Source organism: Neolamprologus multifasciatus, chromosome 1, assembly GCF_963576455.1.
Source record: "Neolamprologus multifasciatus chromosome 1, fNeoMul1.2, whole genome shotgun sequence".
Classification (NCBI taxonomy): Eukaryota; Metazoa; Chordata; class Actinopteri; order Cichliformes; family Cichlidae; genus Neolamprologus; species Neolamprologus multifasciatus.
In genome coordinates this window covers 26,206,324-26,218,625 of record NC_140439.1, presented here as the reverse complement: position 1 = coordinate 26,218,625, position 12,302 = coordinate 26,206,324, and the positions used below count along the sequence as shown (strand labels likewise).

The following is a 12,302-nucleotide window of genomic DNA, read 5'->3' as shown; positions in this document are numbered from 1 at the left end:
TTTCTTGTATAGATATTCCCTCTCTCTTCTTCTGTATTGAGATATCCCCTCACAGCACCCCCAGTGACCCTTTCCATGACCACTGACCTCAGGGGTAAATGCAAGGTCCCATCTCACCATGAAATAAAGACATTAGCTTCCTCCCACTGTCTGACCCCGCTCACCTGCCTCATCTTCCCTCACCCCTTTGTCTGTATCCCTCTCCCTAAATCCCCTCTGTACCACCTCCTGTTCTGTTTTCTTTTGCTTCTTTTCAGCCACTATCATCGTTTCCTCATTGTTCCTCCTGATGTCTGCCTGTTTAAAAAGTTGCTGCTTTTAACTTTGGTATTTTCAAATTGAAATTGTCAAGGTTTTTTTACGCTGTCACACTGTCTATAGCTACACAATGATGTGTTGTATTTCTCTGGACATTGCACTCTAAAACTAAGATGCCTTGCTCCCTATCGCTCCTTGTTTTTATTCAGAAGTCTAAATCCATATACTTCTGCACTTACTTTTTTACTGATGGGCTAAAGGGTTTTTGTTTTTTTATGCCATCATCTTGATTTTCAGCAGGTGCATTGCTTAATGAACGGTTTTGTATAACTCTTCTTATTGTGGTAAATGGTCAAAAAAATGAATCGAATGAACACCTTTCAAGTCATTTTTCTGACTTAGTGCTTTACAAATATATTTGTCCCAAAATCTCAGTTGTGTTGTTAATTATAAGGATAACAATATTATATTCATATACGCTATATTTTGCAGCAAGCTAACAACGAACTCTAAATGACTTGGAAAGATTGTAAAATATGCTAAACATTTCCCTGAATTATACTTTGAAAAGGAAAAAAACAGTTTTCATCATTTTTGAGGTTGATTGTGAATTGTATTCATGTGTGGTTGGGGGTATATATTTGCTCCTTGAGGATGAGCTACAGTAGCTTTGTAAGTTTGTGTGTCTCCATCATTAGTGTGTTAGTTTTTTATCCACAGGGTAAAAAAAGGTGTTCCCATGAGAGTACTGTTCTTCTCTCCCTCATTCCCTTGTTCCTGAGAAAAGGAGCGATGGAGAAAACATTAGTCTAGAGCAGTTGTTCACAGCAGCAACCCAAGTCAAGCATGTCACCTGCGTGTACTCCTTTGCTTTATGCATATTCATAACTTTTTCCCTCATCTCAGTATATAGAACACAAAAACAGAAAACAGCGTACATACCTCCCTCTTTTCTCACATCTCCTCTCTACTCTAAATCCATTTTACTTCATACTAAGATGCTTCTTTGAACTTTACAGAAAGCAGAAGAAATTTACTTTTGCCACTGCAAAAAAAAAAGTAAATGCTACGCATTGAGTTAAAAGTGCAAAAATGTAGCAACACAAGAAAACAGCTTTGTGTCCAGAATCCTTCCAGTTTATTCTTTATGTAGTGACCCAAACTGGCGTAATTTAGCAAGCAGCAAAGCATCAGAAGGTTCATAGACCTCTTTCTTCCTGCTAAAACATCCTTCCAAATTATAAGTGCATAAACTGAGTCTAGGTTTTTCCTTGTCCCACTCAGTCACATGTTTTGTTTTGTTTTCTGCAGCTAGTAATCCTCTGGTGAGTTTGTCCTTGGCCTACTGTCTTTTTAAAGCAGCAAACAGTCTGGAAAAAAAGCCCCTGTGCCTTGTGCCTTCTGGCAGCTAAAACCCAAATTTCTCATTTAAATTTTTCCTCTGGCAAAAAAAAGTCAGTCCAGCTAGCTTGTGGGATGGCTTACATGTTTTTCTGCAAGGCAATTTAAAGACAAAATGCTGTTTATAAGCCCAGAAAACATGTCAGCTGAAAAACATCATAGCCCATGCTCCATACTGACAATTTCAGGAGGATGAATTGTATCAACAAGCTCAGTGTTGGACATTCTCACACCTTTCTTCAGAGAGGGCAAAAGGTGTAGCGCATATACAAGGAAAAAAAGTCAAAAATGTAGCTTGAGGACTTCTATGTTGTTGTCAGTCTTGATTTTTGAAGCAAACATTTAAACGTAAAGCTCTCAAACTTGGACTAATGATTAAACAAACTATGAGAAAATATGTATCAATGATTAAGGGAACACTATGTGCAATGGTGCTCTGCTGTTAATTTTTATGTTCTATATACATAAATTAATCATGTTTGAGGTAAATAGAGGAATACAATATCTGCCTATACTTAACCAGAAACTTCTCATATGCCAATTATTTATTCTTCTGTGGTAACTTCACCTTAAAAAGAAATCATTTTGTATTGTTAGGCTGTGAATTTCTGATGCTTTTCACCTAGAATTTCTCCAAATTAGTGAAACAGCGCCCCTTCAGCTTGTCGGGGGAGGTTTTCCACAGTTAGTCGGCTAAAGAGAAGCTAGGTGAAAAACACCAATGCAAAAACGCGTTTAGTGTTTACTGTGATAGGTGAAGAAAAGGAAGACAGAATGTGAAAGCGTGAGGAGGAGGAAGAAGGGGAGAGAAAGAGGCGTAACTCCTAGAGTAAGTCTTAATGACTTAGCTAACATTACACAATGCCTGTTTGAGATTAATTAGCTAGCACCCGTTGGATGAACAAAACAAACTCAAAGCAACTATTGGATTAAAGAAAAACGAACAGAAAGAGCGACTTTCGATGACTTGGCCAATCTAGCTAACAGTTTGTGTTGAATGCCATGATTTAAACTCCAGTAAGTTTAAATTCCGGGTATGTGGTGAGCCTACTCTCTATTTACCCCACTCACTTTTTGTTTGCACAGTACTTGTTGAAGTATTTTGGATGTTGGTTGTTTATAAAGTGTAAATTCTTCATTAATTTTGTTTCTTTATGAACGAATCCATGAAAAAACAAAGAAAAACGATTGACTGATTTGATTGATTGGTAATTTTTTCAAAATGTGAACAATATACAAGTACATTTAGAAAAGAAAATAAGAAAGAAAAAAAATACTATACAAATTACATACAAAAAAAACACACATATATTGTTTAGTTACGCTTTACAAGTATAAAAAGCCATTGTTGTTTTAATGTAGCTGGTCTTTTATTGTAGAAATCATTTCCTTTTTTACTAAACATTTTGCATTTTCCTTTGCTTGGTTTCATACTCCCTATGTGTTTTTCTGTTCTTCTTTCTGATATTGCGTTTTTTGTTTATTTTCTGTAAAGTACTTTTTGGCCTCTATCTGTGAAGGGCACTATGCAAATAAATATTGCATGCCTTGCTCAGCACCATGGAGAGAGCATGCTTGTGCTTTACTTGTATTCAGTTGGTATCTTCAAAGAGGCATGGTAGTTGTTTACTATTTGCTTAATATTGAGTAATTATCTTTATATATACGAAATTTGGAAGGATTACTAGGAGGCTCAGGAAATCATACAGATGATGCATAAATATGTGTGGACATAACTTAAATGTAGTCAGTAAGTGTTGTATTGTTTTTTTTGTGTAATATAAAACTAATGTCATATGTACCTGGGGTGGCTGTGGCTCAGGAGCGGAGCGTGTTGTCTGGTAATCAAAAGGTTGTTGGTTTGATCCCTGGCTCCTTGCAACCTGCATGTCAGAAGTACCTTGGGCAAGATATTGAACATCAAGTTGCCTCTTATGCATCTATTGGAGTGCGATTATGTGATTTTTAGATAAAATGTGCTTAGGTGTAGAAAAAAATGCACTTGTGTGACTGTATGTTCTTGTAATAAGAAGGCGCTTTTGAGTGCTCAAATTGAGTAGAAAAGCACTCGATAAATACTAGTCCATTTGCCTTTAATTCCTTTCCAATGTAGTGTTTCAAAGTTTGGACAGTTGAACTGTTCTTAAAGGTATTTGGCTGGAGATGCAACATTCAATATCTTTTTTAAAAAAATGTGGAGTTGGTGTTGTTCCATTTCTACCAACATGCTCTCCTGTCATTGTCAACCCACTTGGTTACTTTCTGTTTGCTTCTAAATTAGCAAACAAACAGTGATTTAAATAAATTGGCCTTTTTATGTGGGTCCATTGTCAGACCAGCTATTTGAATCCGTATCATTCTTAGATATGTACTTAACTTTGTCAAACGTTCACATTTGAAAAAAGCCTTTAGAAGTACCTGAGAAAGACCTACTGCCTATATGGTTACATGACAGGCTAATGGTATTCTAATGGAAGTGACTTAATATAGTATTTATACTGTTTGTATGGTGTATAAGAGAAAGAGAGAAGAGGTATGCTGCAGTCAGGGTTGTGGGAGAGATTCTCTAGCTGTGTGTTTGATTTGCTTTGGTTTACAACAGATGGGCCTACTGCGACCCACAGGCAAATACATGCAACCCCCTACCCCAACCGGATTTACACACATATACACGCAAACACTTACACATGCATACGATGACTGCAGAGTATATAACAATGATGTTCAGAATATACATTGTTGATTGTGTGGTTAATGGTAGGTCTTTGTCAGAGACATAACACAAAGACAGTCATCTACTTTTGGTGCAGACAGATCTGCAGATATACTAATATTTGTTTAGATATGTTGCAAGCATAGCATAGGGGATGGTATCAATATTTTAATCTGTTTAAATCAGCTAAAGTTAAAGAGATAAAATTTCAGTCCTTTATTTCCTTTACTTTACATCTGTACACCTCAGTCTGCTTTCAGACTGAGTTGGCTTTGTAAGAATAAAAAGAAAAGCTCTCAGCAAAATAACTAAAGGTTCTTCAACATCATTGGAACTACACTCAGTACAGCAGGATTGTATTTTTCTTACCTTAGTGACATACTGGGGCCACTCATACTGGCCAGTTTTTCCAGTTCAACACTATTACACTAAAGGCTCTGATCTTGGATGGCGTGGGTGTCATGTTGAGACAATTTGTGTGACCTACAGACACACACCTTTAGTCCATGGACCCACAGGGGAAGACATAATTCACACAGTTAACATGTCAAATAATGCTGAAGGTCAGCACAGGTCAATTGGAAAAGAAAAGAAAAATGATGAGGAGAATAAAGTGCAGAGTGGAATTTAGGAGAGGAAGTGAGTAGAGCGCTTACAGAATAAAGGCTGAAAAAAGTAAGACAGAAAGAAAGAGTTAAGTGAAAATGAAAAGAAAGAGGACAAGGTAAAGAAAGGTGTTAGATTACAAAATTTTAAAATCAAAATCTATAGTAAAGAAAACGAATTCTGTGACCTCTGTATGAAGGCATCGTCCTCGTCATCTGCATATAGGGCTACATGGTATGGACAAAATCTATTGGATGACGATATTAAAACATCTGTCGTTTCATGTTATACTCTCATCTAGTTTGCGAATGAGAAGGTGCTCAAAATAAACCTGACTCAAACGTTAGACCAGGCATTTTCCTGTGGCATGTCGTATAGTATTGACTCAAGAAAATAATAGCAGACATTACAACTTATTTCTATAAATATATGGTTTTGTGCATTGGTCAAAACACTCAACTCCAGGTACACAACGCAAAGCCAAAAACGCTTCACCAAGTCGAGCTGCCTCATTTATATTACCCGTGTCTGGCCAAAGTATTGGAGGAAATCGTAGCATACATGTCAACAAGCTAAACAACGCATCCCTGTATCAGCTAAACAGTGCACTTCACCCAAGACTGGACACTCTGTAGTCGATGTTTGCAGACAGGCTAGTTTGCTGACGACCATGCAGGAGCAGCAATGAGGACACAGGGAAGCGCTTGCGTGACTGTGTGGGGTCAGCTAGTGTGTTACTATGGGATAGCACCACCTAAGGCCCATATTTATTTCATTTTGATTATTTAATTTAAGTGTAAAAAGAAATAGTACTTAAAATATGAAATAAGATAACAAATGATTTCTTATTATTTATGTGTGATTTTGGTCATATCACACAGCCCTATCTGCATAGCAGATACTGCCTAAGGGAAGCATGTATAATCTAAACGATATTTTCAATTGGGGCAAGTGATGTTTTTTTTTAAGTAACGGTTTAACTACTGCTAGCTTGAATGCCTGTGGTATGTAGCTGATTAATAGAGATGGGCTGATCATATTTAAGACTGAATTTAAGATTGAAGCATTAATTAATGGTAGGACTTCTTTGAGCAGTCTTGTAGAACGGGGTCTAAGAGACATGTTGATGGTTTGGAGGAAGTAATTACTTATTTAGTAGATTATTTCCTGTGTAATTTATTTTAATTATTTTTTTATTTTATTTTTTTTTGCAGATTTTTGGTTTGTTTTTTGTTGGGTTGGAAGCAGACACAGTCTCTAAGGGGGTGGGGTTTTGGGGAGACAACAGGAGGGGAGAAGCTGCAGAGAGCCGTGTAAGACTGCAGCTTTGCCTCCTGGTCTTTACTCTGAATAGTCATGTTTTTGGAGTTTAATAAATTAAAAAAAAATCCTAGAAATGAGAACTGTTCTATCCAAGGAGATAGTGGCCATCTTACCTAACAAGACCAGGTTTTCCGCAGTATGTTTCCCAATTATCTATAAAGCCCATATAATTTTTTTCACATCAACTGAATTCTAAATTCTTACCATCCAAATTCAAGTAAAAAATGTTAGCTACTGTAGGACAAACCACTCTGGTTATTTTTCATCTGTAGTGAGTATAGGCTGTCAGTCCACTCTTTACCTTGGCTGTCAATACATGTCCATGTCTATTTGCTCTGGGGGAGACTGTAAAACTCCTAAAAAAAAAAAAGAAGTCCATTAAGAGTGTATATTCTAACGAATCCCTCATGTGCACCATTGAGATCTCCTGATGTAGGTAATTCCCAGTTCTATCATATACTATAAAAACTAGAAGATGGCCACAGATGTATTTATAAGTCTGTGGCACAAGACTTATAAATATGTTATTGTATTAATAAGTTACAATAAGTTATTGTATTATTTTCAGTGTCATGTACCTATAAACGTTTCCTCCATTTACACTTAAAGGGTTTCAATGCTACTACCTAGAACTCTATATATACAACTAATAATTCGATTTTTCAGTTTTTCTTTGTAGATTTCAGCTGTTACGCGTTCCAGTACATTATCAATAGCTGTCATCATATTACCCAGCACCTTAAATTTCAAATAGCCCTTTATTCCTCCACCCTTTCTTTGCCATTTTTTTTACCTGAATTTATAATTCTCTAGTTAAAAGTCTATTTCTTTGTCCATATTAATCCAAGTTTTAGATGTGGCAATGATACCGAATGGTTTGAAAAGTGGTTTAGATATTACTTGATATAATTCCTTGATATGATCAAATTTTGCATATAAACTTCTACTGCTGAAGTGGATAATTGATAATTAATAACTGAGTTTATTCTCAGTTTCCCCTGGTTGTACTATTCATTTGTATAGTAGCAGCAATTATCATTGACAGAAAAGAAGTTTTTGTCAGGGTCTATTTCATATTCCAAGTCCCGTGTATATACTAAAATGTTATCAGTTCAAGTTAATCATATTCAGCTATTCTATAAGTGATTCGCCTATTTTCTCCAGATGTAGATAAGATGTTTCTTATTGGATAGATAAAGTTGAATGAGTGTGCGGTTGTTTGTTACTATGTATCATGTTGCTCATAGGTATTGTTCCAGATTGTCTATATTTCTCATGACAAGCACTTTAGCTTTTCCAGTTTGTAGTCCAAGTACTTAATATTTTTCCCAGCTTCTCCCAGCTTCTTGGATATGTCTGCATTGTGTTTGTTTCGATGCTCAGTTTTAAAGATGTTAGATTGTTTTAGTTTTCTTCAGTGTTTCAGCAATGCATTCTTGTGCCGTCTGTTTACAAACCTTAAGAAAACAGCTGGTTTGTCACTGATGTTTCTCCTGGGCATGCCTCAATATTGTCACAATCCAGTTCGATCCCTCTTGACTGCAGGAAAGCAGCTACCTGTTGCTCTGTGGAGCTGACATCCAGCTCCCTGGGTTCCTCACTGCTATCAGCAATCACTGCTGTGCGTATGACCAAGTTTTTATGTGGAGCTCAGAAGCAATGACATTGATCGCCTGGAGCAGTGGTCCCCGACCTTTTCTGGGCCACTGACCAGTTTATGTCTGGTCTTTAAGGTGTCACGGATAAATACAACAAAATTAAAACCAGTACTGGTACTAAAAAAAGGAAGATTTATTCATAACACATGGGAAAAGACCCAGGGAAACCGAGTTATGGACCAGTTATGGACTCATAGACTGGTACCGGTCCGTGGCCCGGGGGTTGGGGACCGCTGGCCTGGAGTGTTGTTCTAGCCAACTCTTTAGGTACATGATCTTCTTCTCCTTATCCACTTTTTGAATACAGAAGAATTTTACCTCTACTCATTGTCACCCATAAGCAAGTTCAGTCAGCTGTTACCGGTCAGCTGTTAGTTCTTCCAACTATTAGCCTAACAGCTTGTTGGCTACCACACAACTATGCTGCTCTGCTCCAGTGTCCAATATCAAGGTCATAATCCAGAAATGGTCATACTAGGAGTTTAAGGCTATTATTCTGATGGCCAGCAAACAATGGCCAAAAAGTTTAGAAAAATCGTCAAAAGATCCAATCACCATAACACGACAACTCAATAACAAGAAGCCAGACTCACAAATAGGAAACAAGTGAATCTAACATTATCTGAAATGTAGCCAATAAAATTTCATATGATGTGAAAATGTAATCAAAAATATTTAGAGACAAAAGTGTGACTTTTAGGATACTTGAGTTTAGCATTAGCTGGCATGATGTAGTGTGTAATTAGATGTTATCGTTGTTTATCCGGCTCGTTGTCATCTGTCCACAGACAGGACAGTCAACACAACGGTATCGTGAATGAAGAGGAATGTTTGTGGCTTCAGCTCAGAAGATAAGACATTAGTTGGTTAATGATATCATGAGAAAATGATGATTAAAATATTCATGTAGAAATCTTAACCAGATATATTTAGCCTAAAAGAGCTATTTGTGATCTTTTAACCTCTTAAGCCCCAACGCCCCCTGATACGGGGGCAAAAGGCAGGACATCAGTTAGGCTTGGGGCTTAAGAAGTTAAGTAAAAGGCATAATACATATGTGGGTACTGCAATCAAGATGGTGAGGCAACATGACAGCTTCCAAAAACCAGTGCAAGTGCCTGTATATTTTTCCTTTAAACGGTTTTTATTCATTATCAGGAAAAGCATAAAAACATAACAAAGCAGACAAACAAGAAAAAATAAACCCAAAGAAAATCAGATACATTTAAACTCATTACATACCTTTGCAAATACACATATGGGGGAAAAGAAAGGAAGAAAAACCCCAGAGGAAGACAGAAAGAAACAAAAAAAACCCCAAATATATTATGTTCATATTTTTAATTGATTAATTTTAAGTTCATGAGAACACATGAATTGTTGGAAGACATAATTACACACTAATCATTTTATATTTAAGAATACACCATTTCTTTCTATTAACTAACTTTAAAAATGATTTACTAAACCTTTAAAGAAATCAAAAATAATTTCACCTGTGTTGTGTTCGAGGAGTTCCATTTTAGTTTGAATAATTGCACAAACTATATTCTAGTGAGCATTGCTTTTTAGTCTTTAATTATGATTATGTGCCTAAAAAGACACATATCCTGCTCATCTCTTTTCCAATCTTACTGTTGTAGTCTTAGTCTCTTTCCTGCCATCTTTCCCTTTGAGTGCTTGTCTTCTCTCCTCTTTCATCTTCACTGCCCTTTCTGCCCTCAGCAGCAAACCTGTGCTTATTAGAGAAAGAGAGAGAAACACAGAGTGATGGAACGCGAAGGCAAAAAGATAGAAAGAGAGAGAACGGGAAGAAATAGAAAGCAAATTTTGCTTGTCAGGGTTTCTGTCTGTGTGTGTTTGTGTGTGTAGCATGCGCATGTGTGTATTTGTCTGAGAGTGAGTGAGAGGAAGAGAGAGAGATTTTTGCTTATCAGACAGGAAGTGGATCTCTTACAATAGCATTCTGACGTTTCCCCTTCTCTAATGTGGAAAACTGTTAAGATTCCTATTCCAGATACCAGGCACACACACATACACACAAACACACACGTCACAGTGGTGCAGATAAGATGCAGCTGCTGTGTTAGAGACAGAATCACTGACTCAGCCATATGTATTCACAGACTTAAGACAATTACTAATTCACACTAACACAAAGGCACACACACAGACACACGATCACGCATGAGGCTTACATACATTACGTACAGTTTCATATTTGGTATTCAGCTGATGCTCAAAATACAGTTACACAAACACAAAACATAAAAAAGGAAGTAAATGGCAAGAGAAAAAGAAATTTGGTTTGCAGAGATGAAGGAATTGATGATTAGATAGAAAGAAGGAGGAAAACACTGAGTCACAATAAGCAAGAGGGAGTTTAAGGGAAAAGAACAAAAGAGATATTGTTGGCCCTAAAGGCAAGGAAACCTAAAAGAGACACAAGTAGACGATGTGTTAATAGAATTGCCTGAATGCCCTCCACTGAGAATGTAATAAATGTCATTTTCTGTACTTTATTATCAATTCACATGATTTAACAGTGATGAAATCCATCTAATTTAACTGAATGTTAACTCATAAGAGCTTTAGTTGGTCTTTCTACGAAAACATCTTCTAGCAACTGGAAAGTAATGCATTGTGTTTTGTGTTTGATGTGTAATTAATAGAAGGCATCAGGATGGGCATGTATGCGTTAACAGTTTCTGTCACCTCAAGCACAAAAATATTGCCCCTTTTAGCAATTATTAAGGCTGTTTTGCAAAAGAAAGAATAAATTTGATTAACTGGATTTTTTATTATATTCTTATTGGCTCAAATGCAGTTTATCCAATCACAGACAGTATGGGATCAAAGGAGACACTGGTTATTAAGGCAAGTCATCCCAGCTCAACTATCTCAGTAGATGATTGTGTTTTTTTACTGTTTTGTGTTATTCTTGAAATACTGGAGAAAGTGGTCCTCATCTATTCAAACAAAAGTAAACAGAGGAATAGGTATTAAAAATATCTATTATATTGTACAAATGTTAAATTAGGTGTGTCTAGACCCTAAAATGCACAGGCAGTGTTCTACTGTCCAATGAAAATGCAAAATAAAATAAAATGTGACATTTACTTCCAGAGCAGGGAAAACCAGAAAAGGCTCCTCTTACCTAGGAAATTTATAGAACAGTGATTCTGTATTTCATTTGCTTGGCCTCTGTTAGATTAGGCAATGTCAGACTATAGATTTGTTTTGTGCTAATTGGCTGTAACAGGGTTGTATTTTAAAAGGTAGCAAACATTATTGAACATAAATATTTTAAAGTATCCATTGATTTCCCCAACTTTAAAAATTGGGAGTATCACCCAAGCTCTTGGAGCCTGATAAATCAAATAACAAATTGACAAAAAGGCAGAATTAGGAAATTGCTTCTGTGGGGAATCTGTACAGTGAATATCGGTAAAGAATGGAAAATAAGGATTGGCAGGATGTGAGACCTGTAGATGGCGTAACAGATGGAGGTACGATGCAAGAGTAAAGGGGGAAAACGTGGCGCAGAAAGGCTGAAAGCTTGACAGTTAGAATATCCATGAAAAGTGTTGCTTTGAATCCTATTTTTCATCTCAGTAAACCAGAATGATCCGTCTCTAGTCCAGAGCTGTTAAAATGTTTACATACCCTGTGTGTGTGTGTGTGTGTGTGTGTGTGTGTGTGTGTGTGTGTGTGTGTGTGTGTGTGTGTGTGTGTGTGTGTGTGTGTGCGTGCGTGTGTGTTTGTTTGGAGACGGAGAGAAAGAGTGGAAGAAGTGCAAGAAAATAGTATAACAGGTGGAAATGAGGTAGGATGGGGCTGGAAAGAGTGTGCCTGTGTTTTGTGTGTAGATTTGTGTGTTTGCTTGCAGTGACTAGAACACCCTGACATGTATGTGTGGAAATGTTTCTCAAAATGTTTGTTTTACTTGTCACTAAAAAATGGCAGTATGACTGGCCAAGCAGAAGCCCCATGGGATTTGAATGTCTTTAATAAGAAAAATTAAGAACTAAAAAATACACTCCATTATTTAATTAAAGCTTGGTTAGGAGCGGAGCTTTTTCTTATTGGTGTATTAAAACAACATTCAACCAAAGGCTTGAATGGATATAACTGAACATCAATCAAACCTTTTCCTAGTGAATTTACAAAGTTACTAATCAGGCTCTTCAGTACCAAATAAATCAGATTTTGCACTGTAGAGAACTTTTATAGTTCTACTGTGTATGGTGACATACCGAAGCCTAACATGTTTTACAACAGCCATCAATGACTAGATAGAGCTAAGCTCATTTTTGATGCTTTACATTCTTTACAGTCTAAAG

General features: G+C 36.7%; 1 protein-coding gene across 4 annotated transcripts in view; it reads left to right on the top strand.

The window, feature by feature from the left end:
• esrrga (estrogen-related receptor gamma a) overlaps positions 1-12,302 on the top strand; it is a 157,273-nt gene that overhangs the window by 13,726 nt on the left and 131,245 nt on the right. Inside the window, exon 1 of one of the 4 annotated variants that reach the window (XM_085175563.1) lies at positions 2,228-2,488. The exons of the other annotated variants lie outside the window; for them this stretch is intronic. The gene's annotated coding sequence lies outside the window, so the exon portion shown is untranslated. Of the gene's footprint in view, positions 1-2,227; positions 2,489-12,302 lie in introns of those variants that run through there. 4 annotated transcript variants of the gene reach the window in all.